A 23,894-nucleotide genomic window follows, 5' to 3' on the forward strand; every position below is an offset into this window, starting at 1 on the left:
CACCCTCAGGGACTTACTGTGACATCATATCACCTGAAAAGGCATCTGGACCAATCATAGCATAACAATGACAGATAGGCACAGTGATATCAAAAAGTATGGAAAACAACCCCATTAATTGAAACGATCAGTTATTCATGAAACATTTAAATATTCATCATATTTGAAAAGGGTGCAGAGAAACTATTACTCTATTTAAATGCTGTAATTGCATAGTCAATGCAATCTGTAGTGATCTCAGTATAAAAAAAAAATCTGTATTTAAAAAGAATGGCTACAAATCGAAGGAACATAATGGAAGGAGTTTAGGATTTCATGTAAAGGCAGTTTCCATTAATATTGCCAATCAATTTAAAAATAATTCTTCTGAAATTGGTCTAAAATATTAGCCTAGCATTCTCCATAATATGGTTGCTTACTTCGGCATCACGCTTCTATTAAATTTCCACTTGTGTCTGGCCTCACTTTGCTATACGCAAAATTATTCTCTGATAACGCAATTTCCATAATAACTAGTTTTTCACACAAAATGCTTTGTGATTGCACAGTAATTCTTTTAGATGAAAATTGCTTTATCAGACCATAAAAATGAATAAAACCTTATTAAAATGATGCATTACTTTAATGAAATGATTTATGAAGTTTTGTGGGCATTTAAAGATTAGTAAGAATTATAAAACTTAACAACATCAACCCGTAGATGGTCTTTTCACCTGCATGTTATTTTCTACAAAATGAGCCACAAAAGGGTTAGACTTTGGCTTTTCCCTTCAACTCAATTTTCTCCAAATAATCTTTTAACAGAGATCCGTATATATTATTAAAGATGTTGCATTTTTAACCCTTTGAGTGCTGAATTTACTCTTGTGCCTTATTTTTCACATGATTTCTTCATCTCTTTTCATGAATAATAGTGCATGTAAGTGCATATATTCTGCAGTACTGTGAAATAATATTTACAGTAGCCTGTCAGTGTGAGGCTACTTCGTATACCACAATCTGTAATATAAGGCATTTTTATTTAGGGCTGTATTATTAATAATTCATATAAAGTGGCCAATTTGTAATAACGTTACAGTTTAACAGGGTGGGGGAAAGAATTTACAGTGTATGTAAATGTATGTGTGCATGCAGGTGTATGATCCATAACATGTGCAATAATGGCTAGGTTGGAGTGCCTTACAAGGCTGTAATAAAACAAAGATCCCAGTGACAACATGATCTCCATTCCAAGGTTGTAATTCACCACCTTATTTTGCTATTATACTGGTTAAGGTACTTATACCCTTAGGAGTGGTTACAATGTCCTGAAGTCCACTAAGATCGCTTAGTCCACAAGCATCCACTATATTGGTGTTCCAAAGCTGTTAGCAGTGCACATGAGAGGATGAAAAGTGCTTATCAGCAGCTGTAATGAAACCTTCGCTGGTGTTTCATGTCATGCGACCAGTGATGCATAATTCTTCTCCTTTTTCTGATACTGGAAGAGTGATTTAATTATAATTTTGCATTATTTTGTCACCACCAATATCACTACATCTCCTCTACATATAGGTGTTAAATATCCAGGCTGTTACAGGTTCATACTTTTCAGTCAAAGGTCACCTGCAGCACACTTGCTTGAGTTAAAATCATGATTTTCATCTTTAAGAGACAAAACCATGTAAAATTAGGATGGATCCAGACTTACTTCATGTAATTTTGCGAATAATGAAATATGCAATGGAATGGAAATGTCTTAAATCTCTCTATGCTGGAATGTGGCTTTACTTGCTTTGAAAGGAGGGTGGTGGAGAAACAAAGGCTGTTCAGGGAGGCGGTGGCATAGTGGTAATGTCACTAGACTAGTAATCCTGAGTAATCCAGCCTAAAGCCCTGGGGACATGGGTTTGAATCCCACCACGAAAGATGGTGAAATTTGAATTCAATTTTTTTAAAAATCTGGAATTAAAAAGATAGTCCAATGGTGACCATGAAACCATTGTTCATTGTTGTAAAAACCAATCTCGTTCACTAACGTCCTTTAGGGAAGGAAATCTGCTGTCCTTACCTGGTCTGGCCTACATGTGACTCCAGACCCACAGCAATGTGGTTGATTCTTACATGCCCTCTGAAATGGCCTAGCAAGCCACTCAGTTTCTCAAGGGCAGTTAGGGATGGGCAATAAATGCTGGCTTTGCCAGTGTCGCCCACATCCCTTGAACGAATATCAAAAAAAAGCCCATCAACTATATAGAGGCGAAAACAAAAATGAGTACAATGGAACCAGAATGGACAGCTTCCGATGCCATGTTTCATTTCAAATATATTTGAGAGCCGTTGGGATATGTACCATATCTCCATGCCGATGATTTAAGATTTGCTCAACAATGGAGGTTGCGACTACTCTACTAGTTTCTAAATATAAATCATATAAGCCCTGAATAAGCTGAAAATCAGCAGCAAGTTATATAAATGTCTTTCTTTGTGGTTTCATATCAATAAAAAACCTAAAAATATGTGTTTAAATTTAATACTGAACATAGGTATACAGCTTTAGTTCTGTATTGTGGGTTACTGGCCTATAAAGCACCAGACAGCTCATCTTTAGACACTGCTACTACATTTACAGAGTAACTACACTGACATAAGGCCAAAAGGATAGTTTTTTTTTCTCTGAAGCTACTGGTAAATTTGAACTTATATTTTTGTTTTCCTTTGATATTCCAACTAGCTGGGTGACCCGATGCTTAACAAGTGCAGATGTATTTTTCGAGGCTCATGGATTTAGTGCTTAATCTCTGCTATAGAAGCTTCTATTATCAAGTGTTGAAGCAACCTGTTCCTTAAAATTAATTTAAGGTGTACTAATATGAATTACCGTCAACTGAATAACTTTTGACTGGTGTTGTATGTTAGCAGATGTGAAAATGAAGTTGATGTCTTTCCTGGCTAGTAGAACTTAACCCATGGAGAACTACAATTCACCAATGCCTTGCAAAGAATCATAAAATATGGCAAGAATTCCTCCACCCAATGTATTCTTGATATTAGCTTGGCACATAGTGGTATAAGAGACAAAATAGACAGGCAACGACCATCAACACTGTTACTCCCCTTTGAAAGCAGGTTGCTTATACACCCTCTCACTTAGTGAATGAGGAGGTATAATGCTGGAGGAGCAAAATTACAGAGAGGCCCTATACTATAATAAATAAAAATATCATTAAACTGCTATCATTGTGGTCAGAGTTGTAAAGAAGCTAGTATCAGTTCCATGGAAGACTATGAAAAATAAGAGAGTGAATGAAATGAAAAAATGAAGGAGAATATGAATAGGAAGTAACACTGTCAAACCCATTGATTATCTTGCTAATAAGAGAGTTTCTTAGAATAAACTGACTCTGAAAGTGTCTAATCATTTCTATGCCTTATCCTCCTCCACAAGTTCCTGTACTAAAAATAAAATATTTATGAAACTTTGGCCTAAAGGTTGGAGTTGCTCACCTAACGTCGTGCGATTAGTGAAATGGACCGTTTCTGATTTGAGTTGGGGAGAGAGGAAGGGAGCAATAGCTATTAAAGATAGTATTAATGGACTGCAAGCAAAGAAAAGTTGTCATGGAAGTGTGTTTATGGTGTATAGTGCTGGCAGGCATGATTTCAATAGGCTTTGACATGTTTAACATAAATGTATACAGCAGTGCTCCCGCATTCATGAATAATTCCTTCAGGCCCCATGCCTCCCTAATTACTGAAATTGAAAAAATAGGTCATGCGCATCTTTACTTGAACAGCAGTATTTTTTCCTTCTCTGAGTGCTTGATGTGCAGAATACATCTGTGATACAATGAGCTGGCTGGACAAACAGCTGAAAGGGCAAAGAGAATGTAAAGGTGAACAATAAAGGGTGGGGAAAAAGTTTTTTTTATGTTAATCTGTCCAGAGTTTTAACCAGATGATTTTATGATTTTATTTAAATCACCTGAGGAAGGAAGTAATAAAGGATCTTGTACTCACTGTCAGGCAAGCATTGAAAAGAAAGATGTTGGAATCATTAGTCTAATATCTTATACAAACTGCTTGAGAATGTTTGTATTTATTTTATTAATCTTTAGTGTGAGACACTCGGGAGTATGATTTATGTATTTGTGGACACAAAAAGAACTGACTTTCAAAGTGTAATATATATTGCATTATTTATTTAAATAATTCTAATAAAATAGAATTTGAACTAGACAGCTCCCTTACTGTGGCTTTAACTGACTTTTGTCTCAAACACTTTAATCATCAGATCTATAGAATGGCAATAATTTATTTTCAAAAGTTCGCAAGTCCCAATTGATTTTTAATTTTGTAGTCAGTTGTGATGGCACTAAGAATGTACAAGAATGACCAATGTCTTACTAGCCAACGGCATCATTAAATCCATGTCAGTATCCTAGTAAATATTATGTTAAGCTAAACAGCTGTTTCCAACATAGAAGCCCACTGTGGAACACAGAAATGTAGCAGCAAGCTATTGTGAATTGCACAGTAGCATTTTTAAACTCATTTCCCTCTTCCCCTCCTTCTGTTCCTCCACATTTTGGATTAGGAGAGCAGAACTATCAAATCCGTGAATATCTCCAAAGATGCCATGAATCGCCTTCAATTGTGCCCCTTTGTCAACCAGCCAGGAGGCGTACATGTGCAGTGAGTGAAGGGGCCACCACATAGCCTTTTTCACTGGTCAGTTTTTTCCTTCCACTCCATGATGATATGGCCAAGACCAGCAGGAAAAAGCCCTTAGTGCGAACACCAGCTGAGAGTGGACGCTGAATTTGGGTCCCTTTGTTAAAAGTCAGGACCCCCTTGTGTTGCAGCTACTGAGACACCAACCTATCTCTTGAAAACATCCCCGCTGTCGTCTTTCAAAATAAATATAAATTGACAAGTTAGTGGTAAGGCTGAGACACATGCAAGGAGATGCAATGTAGGTATGATTTTTGAATTTTATTCATTGGTGCCTGTTTGATGACCTACCTAGACTGCAAAATCAGAACTAATGAGTATTAAAGCTGTCTAATATACCACAGCCTTCACATTCAATTAAATCACTCAAAGGTAGTTTTGCCACGGAGCCATAAATAAAGATAGAAGCCGATTGCAACAGCAAAAATTAACCTAATTGATGATATCTAAAATCTTTTGAGAAGCTGAGAATCATAAAGGAAAATGTCATAAGCGTTAGTTTGTTTGAGTTTTTAACATCATTGCTGTACCCCAATGAAAGGTCTGCTGTCTTTGTAAGTGATGTAGAATGCCTGGAGCATTGTAGGATGAAATAATGAGCTGCAATATTTCTATTCTGGATAAATAATAAACTTTAGACACTTCAGACAATTTAATCCAAGAATGCATTATATCTTAATAAGTGTACCTGACTGACGTTTTTCTGTGAAACCCTGGCTTTTTACAGTTTAATGCAGCACCAGGGCCAGAATTCCCAGCCCCCTCCCAGTTTTTTCAATGGGGCTGGCAATGCCTCAGAAAGCAACCTAACCAAAGCAAGCCTTTACTTATCAGATATCCCTTTTATTGGTCAAATCTGGCATTCTGAATCAGTTTTGATGGCAGGATTTTCATGTTTCACATTATAATCTCACTAATCAAGATATTGTGACTTAAAATTCAACTTTTTTAAAAAATGAGCCTATTTCCAGTTTATTCTAAAGTTTAGATAGTTCTGTTGATGAGCATGCCATCAACACTAATTCTGAAAGTCATCAAGGAATTTACAGTCTGTTCCAATTTATGTCAATCAAGTGAGTAAAGCAGAGAAGCCTTAATGGTAAAAAAAGGAGAAATATAAACAACGCCGACGAATTATTTACCAAAATTAAATTTGTAATGCTTGCAACTATTGATGAAGCACAGGGGATCCTAATATTGTTAGACATGCAGTTCATCCTGTAAAAATACTCCTTCTGAATGTACCTTCAGCATTGTTGTCAGAATTTCCCTTACCTCGATGTGTTGCAAGTCAAGTCTCTGTTTAAGCCAAGATGCTGTACCTAAGCATATTGAAGTACCTCGGTTTCGACTTCGTTAAGTTTAATTAGAACTTAAGGTAAATACACAGGCGATGGATTTTCCATATAGAAGTGTACTTAAAACCATGCATCTGTTTTTATTACATTATCAGATCAGAGATACAGCACTGAAACAGGCCCTTCGGCCCACCGAGTCTGTGCCGAACATCAACCACCCATTTATACTAATCCTACACTAATCCCATATTCCTACCAAACATCCCCACCTGTCCCTATATTTCCCTACCACCTACCTATACTAGTGACAATTTATAATGGCCAATTTACCTATCAACCTGCAAGTCTTTTGGCTTGTGGGAGGAAACCGGAGCACCCGGAGAAAACCCACGCAGACACAGGGAGAACTTGCAAACTCCACACAGGCAGTACCCGGAATCGAACCATTATGTTTAAAAGGACTGTGCTGCACACCCCAACTTGTAGCAATTTTGGTGTTCTGTTTCATTAACCCTTTCATGACCCATTTGCTTCTTTTTTTTATTAGTTTGTGGGCATCTCTGGCTAGGGCCATCCCTAATTGCCCTTGAACAAAGTGGCTTGCTAGGCCATTTCCGAGGGCATTTTAAGAGTCAACCACATTGCTCTGGGTCTGGAGTCACATGTAGGCCAGACCAGGTAAGGATGGCAGATTTCCTTCCCTAAAGGACATTACTGAACCAGATGGGTTTTTACAACAATCAATATTAGGGTAGCTTTTTAATTCCAGATTTTATTAATTGAATTTAAATTTCACCATCTGCTATGGTGGATTCGAACCTATGTCCCTAGAGCATTGGTCTAGGTGCTGGATTACTAGTCCAGTGACATTACCACTATACCACCACCTCCCAGGTATTCCTGTTATGCCATGAAGCACTGATATTTTAATCAATATCTGAATATGATCTCCATTCTTGTGTGCAGGTTATTTTCCCTCCTTTCTATTAACTATTTTGTGTTTCTCTCACTTCAAACTAAAATCTGTTTGCTTCGCATACTTCTCCTGTAATCTGGAGCATCAGTGTTACTGTTTGCAGATCCTAAGTAAATAGACCAGTTTATCCAAGGGTTCCTTTGTCCATTTTATTTCACCCTAGACCATCAGGATAGTTTTACAGTATTTTTATTTTAAAAGATAGTGTTTGGTCATATCTCTTCTAGCTTTCAATTTTCCCATATCCTGAAATAGAATGCGGGAATGGTTTTATCTGCATAATAGCAGTCACCCAAGCAACTGCATCAAGTAACATCTGATAACATTACCAGCTTCATTTATAATACTCACTACATAAGCACTTAATCCACAAGAGTACCCAATTAAACAGAAGCACATTTAAGTGGTATAGGCAGGTGCACTGTATAATGAAACAGGTTATATGCAGGTAACCCTACAGAGCTCTCTGCAGAAGTTGTTTGAACAGGAGGAACTAAGGATGTCAGTGGTCTTTTTCCTCCCTTTTCCCCAAACAAAGATGTCATCTATCATGGAGCTGGCAAAAATCATATCCCATAGTCAGTCACGATCCATTGCTAGTCATTAAGCTGCCGCTGTAGAGGTATGAGGTGAGAGCCAATACAAGCCAGACACACCCAATTTCAGTCTTGTGGTAATCTTTCTCTGTCATCACCCAAGCTGTTTTCCTTGGGCAACCAAGTGCATCATTTCTTTTTGTCATTACTGAAAATAACTTGAACTATTATTAGATAAAAATTGTTACTGAAAGCCATAAACAAATAGATTATATCTGGCATCTCCACACTGATAACAGCAGTCAGTGATTAAAAGGTTAAAGTGTTGCACGGCTGTGAATTTTTATTATTAATAAGTGAGAGAAAGACAGGCAAATTTATAGCCGCAAAAGTTTATTAGTTTACGGTATTGTATTATAGACACATGATGCTGAAAACACGGGACTTACGGAAAATGGCATGAATTAATAATTACCTAATTGGCTCTTAGATTTTTTTTCACTGGGAGATGGAAGTTTATGTGATGTGCCTGTCAAAAGTACTTTAGCTGACTGATGTAGATGCAAAAGAGAGAAAAATGTCCCCCCCCCCCCCCCACCCAACCCCGATCCACACACACACACTCCTGTGGTGTAGTGTTCTGGGTAGGTTTCCTGTGTGGCTTTGGTATAATGTATGGTGCTACAGCAGATTATTGTACGTGTGGGTAATGTCGGGCCTGCGATGTAATCATTTTTGACGCCTGATGTTTGATTGAGACTGACACTTTAATGTCTGGAGCTGTGCAAGAGGTCAGATGTGGTTAACCTGGCTTTCTAACCTCCTTCTACTAGCAAAAGCAATGTCATTTAATCAGCCTAAATTTAACTCTTTGTGATCTAGGCACCAGCGACAAAATGGCTTTCTGAAGTGTCAGGTTCAATCCTTGCTGTCTCAGCAATAAAATAGACAAATGAGATCTATTTCAGGCACAATGTGAAGGGTGTGATAGCCAGTCCACTGACCTATGGAGTACTTTAAGTAGGAGTACTTGATTTGGTGTGATTGTTGTAACACGCAGGAAGAAGTCTGCACGCTTTAGTCAAATAATGCAAAGCAGCTGATAATCCCTTTGGGGTTTATTACAAAATAGGCAAAGTAGCCAGACTCATTCAGATGTCTTGCGAATGTACCCATCCTTATGCCAGTTTCAGGAGTTAAATTATCTGGCCAGAGGTATATGCATGTACATTTGAAAAGAAATATGTTTACCAGCAAAACTCATTCAAAATTAATTTACATTTGGCAAAGGTATCTGACACACTTGATGCCTACTCCTGGTTTTTGAGATTTCTGCTAACAGTAAAGAGTCATGAAAGTTAAGTGGAAGGAACACCTATTTGTGCTCTCATTGTAAACCTGCACAAGAAAGCAATGACATCACAGTGTTCCACAGGGTAAATTAAAGGTGCTGGACAGTGATTGATAAATACTCCTTTAAAAAACAATCCGTTAGTTTGATTTAGCGGTTTGAAATATAAGTTCAGTAAGCCAGTGGGAAAAAGGTATGGTCTCTTGGCCTTAAAGGTTTTTCCATTGCTGCCATTAACTAACTTTCAGTTTGGCAGGCAAGCAGGATTGTCAACTCTTCCTCAATTTCAGTGCTGACCTTGCTGTGTCTGGAGGTAGGAGATGCACATTAAAGGCAAACACACATACCTATGATCCACTACAAGAGGCACATATGTTATCCTTGGCCAGCGGGTTTGGGAAATTCACCTAAATCAGGACTTTAAAAAAAATGCACTCGGGGGTGAAGTGAGCACCTTAGCCAGCAACAAGCATGGATGTGTTAAATTAAAGTATAAACTTAAATTTAAACACAGTGGTGGGAATTTTACTAGCGTGCCGTGGTTCCTGCCGCCAGGACCAAATGGTTGTCCCAAGCCCATGCAGGCGAACGGTGGGATCGCAGAGGAGATTTGACTGGCGACGGCCAATTAAGAGGCCGTGATTGTAATCCAGTCAAGGACGGTGGCTTGCCTCTCCAAGCTGCCAGCCCAATCAGAGGGCCAGCAGCTCTGTGGTTCAGCAGCGCCACCGACATAGGTGGCAGCTGCTGAGGCTGCAGGGAGAAGGAGAGGGCACTTCCATGTTGAGGCACCGTCAAAGGGCTTGTAAGAAATTTTTTAATGTGCCGTGGCCAGGCAGGTAGGCCCCGGGGACCAGAGGAGTGAACACTCCAGCAGCGGCTTCAGAGCCACAGGGGCGGCCATTGCCACGGGGGGCCCCTCCATGGCACATGGAGCCTCCAGGAAGGAAGACCACTCCTGGGAAACTTCTCTGAGGCCGCCTCGATGTACCTGGCAGTCTCCCTACTCAGTGGGATGCCATTCCGATGCCAGCAAAATCCCAGTGTCATGGTAAAATGCCTGTTAATCGGCTAATTAATTGGATTAATTGGCCACCTGCCTGCAGTCGGTGGACGATTGAGCCATTGCCATTCCTGCCTTTGGAAATAACCCGGAAAGATATCGGGCTTCCCTCTCGACACCTTCCACGTCCACTTTACTACCCCCTCCCACCTCTCAGCCTGTCTCCAATGGGCTGGTAAAATACTGGCCAGTATCTCTGAGTCTACTCTTCAGTGTAGGACTCGAAGGATCGGTAGCACTTTAGTGGAGATGGACGGTTTTACTCACAGCCGCATTCCAGCAGCATATGTTTCCTTGACACTAAATTTCTGCCAGAACTGTTGTCCTGTTTGACCTGTTCCAGCCACATCTGGTACTCAGGCCTCTACTATCATTTATTATTTATTCACTCAAATGACAATCACTCAAGGAACCAAAAAAAGAGATTTGAAAGGATATTCGTGAAAGATTGCATTGTGTTTGTGGATTCAGAGTCTGAAGTAGGTCCAAGATATACAGTAGTATTTAGATGATGACATTTATTTTCCTGGCAGAGTAAAATTCAGAGGCTTCTGATGTATGAATGTCTCAACACATGTTCAATCTGGGCCCTCTCCATCATTTGAAATATCCAGATGTCATACATTATTTTTATTAGGTGAGAATGGATAATTATTGTTAAGCAAAAGCGGGTTTTCAGAGAAGGGAAAAAATGCCATTTCAATTGTCCCAGTCATTTTACAATAATTTTTTTATTTATTTCCAAAATATACTTTATTCATAAAAATCTGTAAAAATTACATTCCCAAACAGTTTCAAACAGCATCAAGTCAAAAAATACAAACAGTGCAAAGGTGATCAGTGTCCTTCTATACAATCATGAGTTGCTTCACAACCCTTCCATTTCATTGTCATGCCATATACATTTTTACATTTACAGCACACAAAATGTTCCCGATACAGTTCGAGGGGTTTCCCATGGATCCAGCCCCTCAGTTCAGCTTGGTGGGGGGACCTTACATTGTGGTCTTTCCCCATTGAGCCTTTGCTGCGGCTGCCCCAAGCTTTAGTGCGTCCCTCAGCACGTAGTCCTGGACCTTGGAATGTGCCAGTCTGCAACATTCGGTGGTGGACAACTCTTTGCGCTGAAAGACCAGCAAGTTTCGAGCAGACCAAAGGGCGTCTTTCACTGAATTGATAGTCCTCCAGCAGCAGTGGATGTTTGCCTCGGTGTGCGTCCCTGGGAAGAGCCCGTAGAGCACAGACTCCTGTGTTACAGAGCTGCTTGGGATGAACCTCGACAAAAACCACTGCATCTCTTTCCACACCTGCTTTGCAAAGACACATTCCAGGAGGAGGTGGGCGACCGTCTCTTCCCCACCACAGCCAGCGCGGGGGCATTGTGCGGAGGGGGCGAGACTTCGGGTGTGCATGAAGGATCTGACGGGGAGGGCCCTTCTCACCACCAGCCAAGCTACATCTTGGTGCTTGTTTGAAAGTTCTGGTGATGAGGCATTCCGCCAAATGACTTTGACGGTCTGCTCGGGGAACCATCCGACAGGATCCACCGTTTCCTTTTCCCGTAGGGCCTTGAGGACATTCCGTGCAGACCACTGCCTGATGGATCGGTGGTCAAAGGTGTTTTCCCGCAGAAACTGCTCCACGAAGGATAGGTGGTACGGCACAGTCCGACTGCATGGAGCATTCCGCGGCAATGTGACCAGGCCCATCCTTCGCAACACGGGGACAGATAGAACCTCAGCACGTAGTGACACTTGGAGTTTGCGTACTGGAGGTCTCAGCTTGATGCAGCCGCACACGAAGGTGGTCATCAGGATGAGGGCCACGTTGGGTACATTTTTACCGCCCTTATCCCTCCAGGTCCCTCCGGGTCATTTTACAATAATGGGCTTCTCATGGCCTAACCCAGGTGTGAGCAGTAGTCAGGGTTACCCATGTAGAGAGGTTATATATAGGCCAGTGTCCTCTTCAAGAAAAGAGGCTCTGAAAAAGTGATAGCTTGATTTTTCTTACAGAGATTTAAGTTGTTGCTTTTGGTTTTTTTTTAAGGTTTATTTTAATGTTTTAATAATTTGAAAGCTACATTTAACACACTGTGATCAATTAATTGTTTTCAGAGATTGCTGATGAAGGGGAATGTATTGTTTCAGTTTAAAGTTAGTTCCTTCATCATGAGTATTTTCTCATTATTTGAACTGAATTCATAAGTAGTTTTGATTTCCAAGCCGATATATGTCATGGCTGCCAGCTGTACTCTATCTGATTGGAACAAACAGAAACATAAAATTGGCAAAAATGGTTAGTTCACTTTAGTGATCTATTGAACTCTTGTCAGTTACTGCTTCAGCATTCTGCCCTGTTCTAATTTCATACCAACCAGAGCAACATGCCATATACAATCAGATCATCTTGAATCTTCACCATAATTATTTACATGCAGGCTGTAATATTTTGGCTATCCTGCAGGCTTGTAAAAATATGTTAATGTTTATTATATTAAGCGTCATATAGTGTGCATTTCCTGTCAGTGACACTTACTTAGAATAACACTTCCCCTGTCACGTTTTCCTCATCATTCTCTGCTGATAACACCCCTACTGTTAGGCACTGCCATGTCCTGTGACTCACCATGACCAAGACAGTGCATGAGATGTACATGTAATACACCAGTCAATTGCACATAGCGTTGCCCGCAGGGAGGACACCTAATGTAATCTCCAGGTGTAGCAGGGTTACAGGCTAAGGATAATTGAACCAATGTGTAATTTAGTCACCATTTTCAAGTAATAAATTCTGTCTTTATTTTTATATTTCCATTATGTTCCTGTTTCCATTACATTTACAATGGAAACTGCCTTTGTAAAGGCGTCATGCTGCAATTAATTCTCCTACCAATGGTGGCAATTCATTGGATGGGTGTAATTACACTGACAAGTTTACATAGGCAGTTCCCATTGTAAATGTGCACAAATAAATTTATAATGGGAAAGGTTAACAGGGAGTGCATGCTGATGCAAGATTTTTAATATATACTTGTCGATCTATACATGGAAAGTCAGGGAATATAGTTTTGTCATGTTGCTGTTTCTCTGTCTCCTCTGGTTCTGTCTGTCTCTTCTGTTACTCTCAACTATTTTTAGTTCTGTCTTTTTATCGTCTCTTTTCTGGTCCCTTTTTGGTCGGAGGTGTTGGATGATCTGGCATGGTGTAGTGGTCTAAGGAACAACCAAAGGCTGCAAGCTATACTTGTGCTGGGGGTTGTGGGGAAAATATAGTGGTCAGCAACTTCCTTCCCATTCTCTCTTCTAATCACTTGAGCTTCCCCCCACATCCCATTGTTTTCTTTCCTCCCTCACCTTCCCACTGCCTATTCCCCTTCCTACCACACTAGCACTCCCATCATTACCCTTGCGTCTTCCATTTTGAATTACCTGCTCACCCCATCTATCCTCACCACCTCTTGTTTTGCTTTATCTGACTTATCACCCTCCATCCATTCACCCACCAATTTCTCTGTGAGGGCAAGTGGTAAGAAGTCAGAGGCCTTCTAACCCTCAATCAGTTTCCCTTGCCCCCTCCATTATGACCTGTTTCCAACAAAGTGGCTTTGTTTATTGTGAAGATTGAATTTTCTTGAAAAAAATCACTAGAATGAGGAAAGAAACTGCTTTTCTGTTGTTTTATTTGTGTCTTTCTGTCCCCCTCTCTCTCCATCTCATACCTGTTTAAAATTATAATCTTTGTCTCTCAGGTGTAAACCATAGAATTGGCCTTTTCCAAATGTCAACCTAAACACAGGTGAGGTAATTAGTTTAGAGATACAGCACTGAAACAGGCCCTTCGGCCCACCGAGTCTGTGCCGACCATCAACCACCCATCCATACTAATCCTACACTAATCCCATATTCCTATCACATCCCCACCTGTCCCTATATAGTTCCCTACCACCTACCTATACTAGGGGCAATTTATAATGGCCAATTAACCTATCAACCTGCAAGTCTTTGGCATGTGGGAGGAAACCGGAGCACCCGGAGAAAACCCACGCAGACACATGGAGAACTTGCAAACTCCACACAGGCAGTACCCAGAATCGAACCCGGGTCCCTGGAGCTGTGAGGCTGCGGTGCTAACCACTGCGCCACTGTGCCGCCCATAAATAGCTGATTTCAAAATTGAGCTATTCCTTTTTTCAAAGTAAAACTAAACTTGCATGAAAAAAGATATGTCCTTTCATCCTCTCACTTCTCTACCTCTAACCCCAATGTCTTGCTGCCTGTCCATCTCTGTCACATTCTGAATGCATAGAGAACAGAACAGAGGCTACAAGTGTGCGATCAGAACATTTTTTCTTCCTCTCATGCTGGCAGACAGGCACAGCTTTTTAAAAAAAATAGTTCCCTGAATTTTATTTCGGTAATGTCTCCTCACTTTTCTTCAAATAATTTTGAAAAACATTTGAGCTGAAACTGCTAGAAACTAAAGAAAAATACTGCTCAGTATCGGCTGATTAGAATGCTACATCCTGGGAAATTAGATACACTGCATAAACTCAGCCTGCACAAGCCAAATTTAAGTTACCGCACCATAACTCTGAGCAAAAATATCAATTTCAAGCCGCGGCTTATGAGAGAGATTTCATGGAGGCACTATAAGACACGCAAGACAATTCAATGAATACATTTAATCATGTTATTGTGAAATGTGCCAGATTTTGAATTTTGTATTTTAGTTAAACTCTTATTTTGGACTGTAGAAATTTCAGTTACAGAAGAAAGAAGTCAGCAGATGGAAAAAAAAGTTTAAGAATGGATTCAGAAAATTGGGAGAACCCAGTGGCTAAATTGTGCTATCAAAGTGATGAGTTTTCATGGATGTTTTCCATTCTAAATTTGGGCATAGGGGTTTATAATAGAAAAAGTTGATGAATACCATTCAATCGCGAGGCAAAACCTTTCAAAAGTGTGCACCAGACAAGCTAATATCTGAAGCCCTTTTTAGTCCAGTTTTTATTTATTAGCCTTTCTTGAAAATTATGCAAATTCATTAGTATTTATCAATATCAAAACCGATGTTTCAGATGTTTTATGCTTTCAGGGCTGCAGCTGTTCATGAAATTGTAGTTACAATTTTTGTCCGATGCCACTGGATATATTTTCCTCTTTTGCTCAAAAGAGTTGGTCTGTTTTTGATTGTGTTTAACAGCTATCAGTATAAATGGAGGTGATCCCAGTCTGTCTTTCCCTAGTTCTCTTCAACATGAGTTTGAAAATAAGTACAACAGAAAACAGGTCAATCACAATGCACCTGTAATAATTTTTGTTTCACATTTCTCTAACAATTAAGTTCACACATAAATGGTATAAATGTAAACACAATGGACTGCATACAACTTGTGCTCTTAGGAATACTTTGTGGAGCCCACTTTAAAGATCGGACACACAGGACCTCTTAGAAAACTTGAACAACATAGAAACATAGCAAAATAGGAGCAGGAGTAGGCCATTTGGCCCTTCGAGCCTGCTGCACCATTCAATACGATCATGGCTGATCATCCAAACTCAGTAACCTCTTCCCGCTTTCTCCCCGTATCCCTTGATCCCATTAATATAATATATAATTAAGGGTGGCCCTGCCGAACTGCCACTTTGCAGCCCTGGTCCGGCTTGGCTCTTGCTTACAGCTTTGGCTTGGCCCAACTCCCTCCAATAGCCCCAATTCAATCTAACTCCTGGCAGATGACCCTTTTTCAAGTGAGTTATGAACATGCAAAAATGATGGGCAGGAAAAATCAGTTGATCCATCAAGCCTTGTCCCACACTGAAGCATCATGACTAGGCACTTCCTATGCCCAACTTCCATTTAATCTCCTGGGAGAGAAAGAAACCCAGTGGCAGAAAGGGTGGGTGGGTGCGGGTGGTATCTGGTAAATCCTCTCAGGCAATCAAAACCAGTCCAGGGGTTCACATGGGCCATACTTAGATGAACTGGTAAATCACAAACTTCTTGTAAGATACAATCCCTCCCCTAACTAAAAACTGGTTCAGCTTACACACACTGCACAAGCTGGCAACATATTCACACAGTTCATTGCACTCTGGGAAAAGCGGAACTACCTAACATCCAACCTATTGCTGCTGTTGTGTAATTTAAGTGCATGACCACTGGTCCTTCCCAATTTGACAAACTGAAATAATCAATTAATAAGTGCACAATTCAGCCCTTCTTTCCATTATTTTATATACTTTTATCATGTTCCTGTATTTTTGTTGGTAATGAGGGGAAATCTGAGTGTTACCATTAGTAATCGGTACAATTTCAGTGAGTTACAATTAGTTACTGGGAGAATCAAAGTTCCACTCACCTCTGGTTTCTCTCCTGTAAATTCCTCCCCCACCTTTTGGCTTCCCTTCTTCACTCTCCGGTTCCTCTCCCCTTTTCCCATCCTTTCCTTTGTGTTACAAGAGGTTTTATTTTTGTCCTAAAATCTTCGAATTCTATGTGTTTTTAAAAAAAAACAGAAAAGGATTTTGAGTGGACATGGACACCTGCAAATAGCTGAAATTTTGGATGTTGACTTTGTATACAAAAATAGGAAAACAAGCTGTTTCAAGGAAGCCAGTCAGGTTTTTTTTTGACCTCCTCAGAACAACACTTTGAATGACAGGGGAGACACTGTGTCTGGTCATGTGATCGGCTCTGGAAGGTATACTTTCACTTTGGACCTATGTTAAAAACCAGTGAGTTGGACAAAGAGCAGGCATTTTGAAATTCAGTTTCTGACCTGCCTAGAGATAAAGTGGAAGACCCAGAAAAGGCCTCTCTCTGTAAAGGAAACCTGCAGTTCTTGAAAAGAAATCCAGAATTTGAAAGGTGGCAGATTCCTATTGTTTCCTGTCTCTGAAGAAGTCCTGCATCCAATGGAGTTGCTGTTGCCTTCTGTGTTTTGGGAAATCCTGGAACCTGAAGAAAGCTTCTACTGTTAATCTTCTTTTGGGCCTCCTTATCTCGAGAGACAATGGATACGCGCCTGGAGGTGGTCAGTGGTTTGTGAAGCAGCGCCTGGAGTGGCTATAAAGGCCAATTCTAGAGTGACAGGCTCTTCCACAGCTGCTGCAGAGAAATGTGTTTGTCGGGGCTGTTGCACAGTTGGCTCTCCCCTTGCACCTCTGTCTTTTTTCCTGCCAACTACTAAGTCTCTTCGACTCGCCACATTTTAGCCCCGTCTTTATGGCTGCCTGCCAGCTCTGGCGAACGCTGGCGACTGACTCCCACGACGTGATCAATGTCACAGGATTTCATGTCGCGTTTGCAGACGTCTTTAGAGCGGAGACATGGACGGCCGGTGGGTCTGATACCAGTGGCGAGCTCGCTGTACAATGTGTCTGCTGCTGTAAGCCATAAGCAGCAGACCTGTTGCTACACCCCTGCTCAATGGCCTATGTGATGCCTGCTGTAATTGAATTGCCTTGAATGCCAAACTGTTCATCAACCTTGCCTGGAGAGATTTTGACATCCGACTGTTCGACTCTGGGACACCTCACCCAACTGAAGAACTTCCTACCAGAACATGACAAACTGAATTATTTTATTCCTTTTATTCATATGAAACAGCTGTAAACCAGACACCTTTTTTCCCCTGGTTAACCGTTTTTTTTTATGTATGTGTGTGTGCACGAGGGCTAGGGAAATAAGGAGCTATTCATATATAGATTTATCTCATTAGTGGTTAAGTAGTTAATATTGTTGTTTAAAGAAACCAGATTGGTGTACTGTATTCTGGGAGAAAAATGGAGTCTAATTGTCTAATCTTCAGTAGTTGGGAGAATTTATTGATATTCTGTGACCCATGGAGAAGTGGGACTGAATTAACAGTGCTTTTCTCCCGCCTTGGTTGTAACACTTAGAATCTGGTCCTTTATTCTCCCCCTTGATGTCTCCTCTTTCCCTTGTATTTTCCATTCCCTTGGCTTAACTTTCCTTCCTTCACCCTCACAACATTTTCTACTTCTTTCCCCTCCATATCCTTCTCTTTATTTCTCCTCTATTTCTTCCCAACCTGATTCTTTGCTCCCCCCACCCCACATCCCATTTTATCTTAACCAGATGCTCATTAACCATGTGTGAGCCTCACCAGGCTATTCACATTGATGACCCTGTTGCTGTCCTCACCTAACATCCATTGACAGTTTCCAGCAGGGCTCACTAAACAGTGATCAGGAGCAGGAACCCTCATTGGTGTTCTCTATCTCCCATCTCAGGTCAATAATCAGGAGTAGGAACCATGGCTGCTTTTTCCTCTCTAATTCCCAGGGTCACTGCTTATTGATCTGAAGCAGGAACAATGGCTAATGCCCCCTCTGTGTTTTTGAGTAGATCTCATTATTGATCAGGAGCACGAATCCTAGCTCATGTTCCTTCTCTTCAAGACATAGGTAAAGATCAGGCTGCCACCCCTTGCAGACTGGCTGGGTGTCTCAAGGAATGGAAGATTAATTTCCCAGTCACTGCTGCTAGCAATTCAGGAGAAAAGTAGAGTTTGCACCTCCCATTTTGCTCTTGTAGTTTGCCCCTGTGTACTTTCTTTGTCTGCTCACAGGTGGTCACCTGGTTCTCAGAACTTCTGGCACGACAGCTGCTGATGCAAAACAGTGAGCAAAGAGGCTTAACTACCAAGGATCCAACCTTCATAAGATAAATGCAGCAACATTTGCAGGTGTTACAGGATCATGACGTGTGATCTAACATCCAGGAATGTTTTCAACCAGACATGGCAACCCCAGTATTGCCACACAGCTGAAATAGTAGACAGTGCCATGATGGAGGAATTGTGGTGAAGAAAATGCCACCAGTGGAATTTTAAAGATTAGGGTGTGGCTGTGTCACCAATCTTTTTCAGAAAAGATACAGTTCTGTGGCCAGACAAGAAGTCCAAAGAGTCATTAAGGCTTGTTTAGGAATGACTTGCTGCATACAGTCTACGTCTACAGGTGCTCCTGTAGATTAAAGCAAAAGCAGCAATGATTATGTTTGTATCAGTTTGAAGTGTTGAATTCACTGTGGATAGGAAATAAAATATGTCTGTTGCATTTTCAGGCACTTTCTCTTTCATGTTTTAATATGTTGTTCAGGATAAAATGAAAACCATATCTAAATCCTCCAGGTCACCTGACTTGGAGCCATCCCCTCTGCTGGCTGCCAATTAATGGTTTTGATAAATAGGACCTTCTTCTGAAAGTGGCTGCTGGTAAAAGGGCAGGACTAGCTGAAAATAAGTAAATTCAACCTTTAACTAGATTGACTCTGAAATACATGGTTACAAATACCATTAAGTTTGGATTCAGGGATTCATATTTTACTAAATTCAACAAGAATCTCAATGAAGTAGGCAGTTACTGTGTTTTCTATAACTGTTTTACTCCTGAATTCCTGGGTTTAGGTGATTGGGAGATGTAACTAAATCTGCATGTACATTTTGCTCATACATGTTTATCATATACCTGGGCGTTGCAGCCCTGAGAATGTTTTACATATTTCCTTGGTTAGTATGTCTGTGAGGTCCCCTGACAAGAAAACTGATAATTAATTATTAAAACCTAAAAAGCACAGTACATATAACAAACTAAAACAAAATTTTTGTTTGTGAGAAGCATTGAACATTTTTCTGACCAGTCTATCTACATATCCTGCAGTTTCCTTGACAGCAGTTAAATTATTAAGTAAGTTAGAGAATGTTCTTTTTCATATTCATATTTTTTTTACTGCCAAATTAACCATTGTATCTATGTTACATTTTTCATCTAGTGCCACAGGGCTCATTATACCCTCAACAGTTATTCAGGAACTACTTTGTGTGATCTAAGCTATGTTTATGAGGCCCTGTCATTGAATGCATGACTTTAATAGATATTTTTCTCCCTTCAATTAATGTTTTTCAGTCTAGGTTTTTTTTCCCGCAGAATATGGCTCCAGCAGACCAGACTGGTTGCCATTTGCAGTATACATCAAACCACTTTACTGACCATTTAACCAATTCTGAAGCCGTAGATTCATTCAAAACTGATTGATTTGACAGTTCTATATTATTGAAGAGTCTTGCATATTTGTGGTCAGTTCAGTATTCTTATTCCTAATAATTCAATTGCCCCAGTCACAGGAATGCAAAACTATTTAGAGGGCTGTTGATCTTGCAGCTTGTTTTGTTTTGGCCAGCCCAGAAGGAGATAAAAAAGGTGTTAAAACTATAACTGTATGTGCTTCTGTTTTATGTGTAGTACACTTCTATTTTATAGTTAAATTGTCGTATGTACTACATGCAAATGTAATATAAAAATAGACAAAATTGTTTTTATCATGTTACATAGACTTTTTTTGGTTTGTTTTTCAGTAGTCCATATACTGACTGGTCTAGTGCGCCTGTTGCACAATATAAAGCAGCTGTGTTTGCATTGCACCCTCGTACTTAGCACATAACAGAGCTTTCTGGGCCCATAATTTGTTGATGATGCCGTTGGCACTCTTGGACAACTGCCAGCTTCTTTCCATTTGCATTGTGTGGGCTGTGTTGCTGTAAGACAGGGTGTTAAACATGCCATTTACAATCTGCTAATTGGGACAAAGGAATATGTTAACATATGCCACAGACATCACCATATAATATATCTCTAATTATTTTATATGTACTTAACATCAGAGTTGCTGAGTCTAAATTATGTCTGTGTGAATGTATGAAACAGCATAGACCAGTTGTGTAGATGACAATTAACAGTGAGGGAAATTAATGTGTGAAATGTAGTCTGGTGGTTGGGATGGGGGGTGGGGGAAGCAAACATATTATGTAACAGTCTATGCATCATTCATTCAGAGCATAGCAAATAACAACCCTGACCAGAGTCATAGTATTTAAGTGATTTGTACCTATTAACTGTATTCAAGTACTTCACAATTTTGGTCAGTTCGTTTTTTCTAAGGAAAAGTTGAGAAGCAGAATATTTGGTTTTAAAGGCTATTTCCTGATGTAAATATTTTTATACTCTTATACGGACTCCTAGATGTGAAAAAGGCCAATAAAACATATTATACTAAGGTCAAAGCAATCTGTTAGTTGGTGTGACTTTTACTGTACAGCTGACCTGGCCATATAGCAGCAGGAGTAAGGCTGACCAATAAATCTCTGCAGTGGTCAAAGGAACAGAGGAACAGAAGCAGATTAACATGTGACTGGGGATCTAAATCATTTCTGAGAATCAACATGCGTTTGAATCAACTGGAAAAGATTTTTAAAACTAATTTGCCATTTTTATCATCTTTTTATTTGAACCACCAATCTTAATGTATGAGAGTTCTGTTAATGTTGATGGAGCTTCTCTGTCTGTTGAGGTTTTATACAGAATCTATAAACAAAATCTCACAAATGACTTTCACAAATGGCTCGATTTGTGCCATTTGATCATGAAAGTTTTTATTGGTTTATGCAAATACATATGGCGAGAACTGTATAAATCCTGTTTTGTCTCCTTAGCAGAATTCCATAGGCCACATAGTAAAGTTCAGAGATGGTATTCCAAAACTTACCTGAGTAATCTGAACCAGTCAGTCCATTTAAAAATGAATTTCATTCATTAGATTTCCTTAAAAGAAGTAAGAGTACTTGGGATTACTCCTTGTGTGATTACATGTACCTATGAACAGCAGCACTTCCATTTTTTACTAATTATTAACCAAACTTAATAGATGACCTAATCCATCAGATGTTGAGTCCCTTTTCAAAATAGTCTTTTTTGGTTTTGCTGTAGAAATTGTTAACTCAGTATTTGAACAATAAGCTCTAAGGAGCTTCAAGGCAGGTTTCAAACATTCATTTCTGAGCTCGATTTGTGCCATTTGATCATGAAAGTTTTTATTGGTTTATGCAACCTGATAATTAGAATGAGATCACCAGCAATTGAATCTAGGCTTATAGTGTGAGGAATGTTAGTTTAATGGCCCTGTCAAAAACATTAAAAGTTTTAACAATAAATATGAAAGACAATATTGAATCCTAAATTATATTAACTAAACTCATCCATATGTTCTACTCAATGAAACATAAACTGGCATATGCTGTAAAAAGCGGAACACTGCAGATGCTGAAGTTCTGCAAATATACATACAACATTTCTAAGAATACTCTCCATAAAATACATTTGCCCTTCATAATACTACCTTTGGAAACCATTCAAAAATATGTTTATATAAGGGAGCTTGTTCATATTTTTCATGGTCTGTCTGTTACTGAGAGAGTCATAAATAAATAGTTTTATGTCAATAGTCATGGTAAAATCACAGTGGGTCACAGTGAGAACTATTGTATAACTTTCCCTCTTAAATAGCCACATTTGTGGACAAGATTGTAATTTGTAATTATCAAATAGATTATTAGAATACATTAGAGGAACTCCAGTTCCATTTTGTTACAATATTATCTTTGGAAAATAGTAATTCAGCTATAATTTCAGCATATTGTGCATACCATGGAGACTCATTCTTTTTCTTGTACAGTATTCCCATATTGTTCTTTAAGGAACTTTCCTTGTGCAGGAATTTGATTTGCTGTGATTGTCCCAAGAAAAAGAATAAGGACTGCAATTACTTGATTAGAATTTTTTATCTCAACACACACTGTCCTTTGAGATTGGTAGATATTGTTCCCAGATGACTCCATCGGTTTATCTAGCGAATGGTTCCACAGCACAAGCCATAAATGTCCCCACTTCAATCTCCAGTCTCAGCTGAGGTATCTGATCTTATCTAGAACTTTGGTAATGCTGCTACAATTGGCCTTAGAGCAGAAAGCCATTAAGTGCTCCCACTCTACATTACTACCCAGGGACCTCTGCTGGAAGTACCTCTGCATGAACATTGCATGGAAGTATAATCGACATGGGTTTGCTGTCTGCCCTAGTTAAGCAGCTTCTCGGTCCTAGTTGTCAAAGCCAGCATTTGAGTAATGGGCAATTGGGTGAAGTACTGTTGGAACTGTACCTCAACAGGATGTCAAAACAGGAAGGTAGAATATTGGTGAGGATGTGTCAAATACAAAACAGAGCACACTTTAGTGCAGCAATGTAGATTAAAATAAATTCAGTGTGATTTTAGTTATACTTACTTTAGTTTGCAAAATTGTAAAGTAACTGTGCAATGGCAACTATTTGGCTTCAGATGATTTAGATGTGGTAAGCGGAAATGATTTCTTGTTTTGATGTTAGATTTATATGTACTTTTACAGCCTAGTTAATCATCAGAATAGTCTTCAGGTGCACAAAAAGATATATATCAAAAATTAATGAAGGATTTATGTGAAAGAATAAATTAATACTGTCATTTACCTACAAGTAGAATACCACTTTCACTCGGTAAAAATGATCTTTCTTATTTATTCTCCTTTCAGAAACCCACAGAACCCTTATGCCCGAACTCGGAAAAAGAGTTAGCTGAGCCCAAGGACATAGTCCTTTTTTTCATTATATAATGAACTAGTGCTGAAGTTAGGAAATAGTCCCATTTTATCAGTAGCAAACTGGTTTTCCAAAACCTCCTTGTAGCATTAAAATTTAAATTGCCTTCTCTGAGTACCATATCTCCATGGAATTATCTCTCAGTAAAACTTGGGGGCAAATCTATTAGTTGGCTTATGTGGCAACAAGCTGATATTCAAAAGAATTATAGATTTGGTCACAGGGGATACATTCTGTAATTTTACATATTTAACTAAAAATATAATTTTCCTTTTCAATTATTTAAGTGTTATCAGTTAAAACTGCACATAAAATATTCTTTCGGAGAAAAACATTGTTGAGCTCAGGCCAATGAACATGAGCAGTAGATTGAGAAATATCTAAATCATTTTATATCTAATATATGCATAAAACTATAACATTCAAAGAATTGTGCAGGATTTGGTCATCTAATCTCTACT

At 39.5% G+C, this 23,894-nt stretch overlaps 1 protein-coding gene across 4 annotated transcripts in view; it reads left to right on the forward strand.

Annotated features, from left to right (window-relative positions):
- zfhx3b (zinc finger homeobox 3b) overlaps positions 1 to 23,894 on the forward strand; it is a 483,313-nt gene that overhangs the window by 419,984 nt on the left and 39,435 nt on the right. The gene's annotated exons all lie outside the window — the stretch shown is intronic.

The sequence above is a fragment of the Heterodontus francisci genome, chromosome 17 (genome assembly GCF_036365525.1).
Source record: "Heterodontus francisci isolate sHetFra1 chromosome 17, sHetFra1.hap1, whole genome shotgun sequence".
In the NCBI taxonomy this organism is placed as follows: domain Eukaryota; kingdom Metazoa; phylum Chordata; class Chondrichthyes; order Heterodontiformes; family Heterodontidae; genus Heterodontus; species Heterodontus francisci.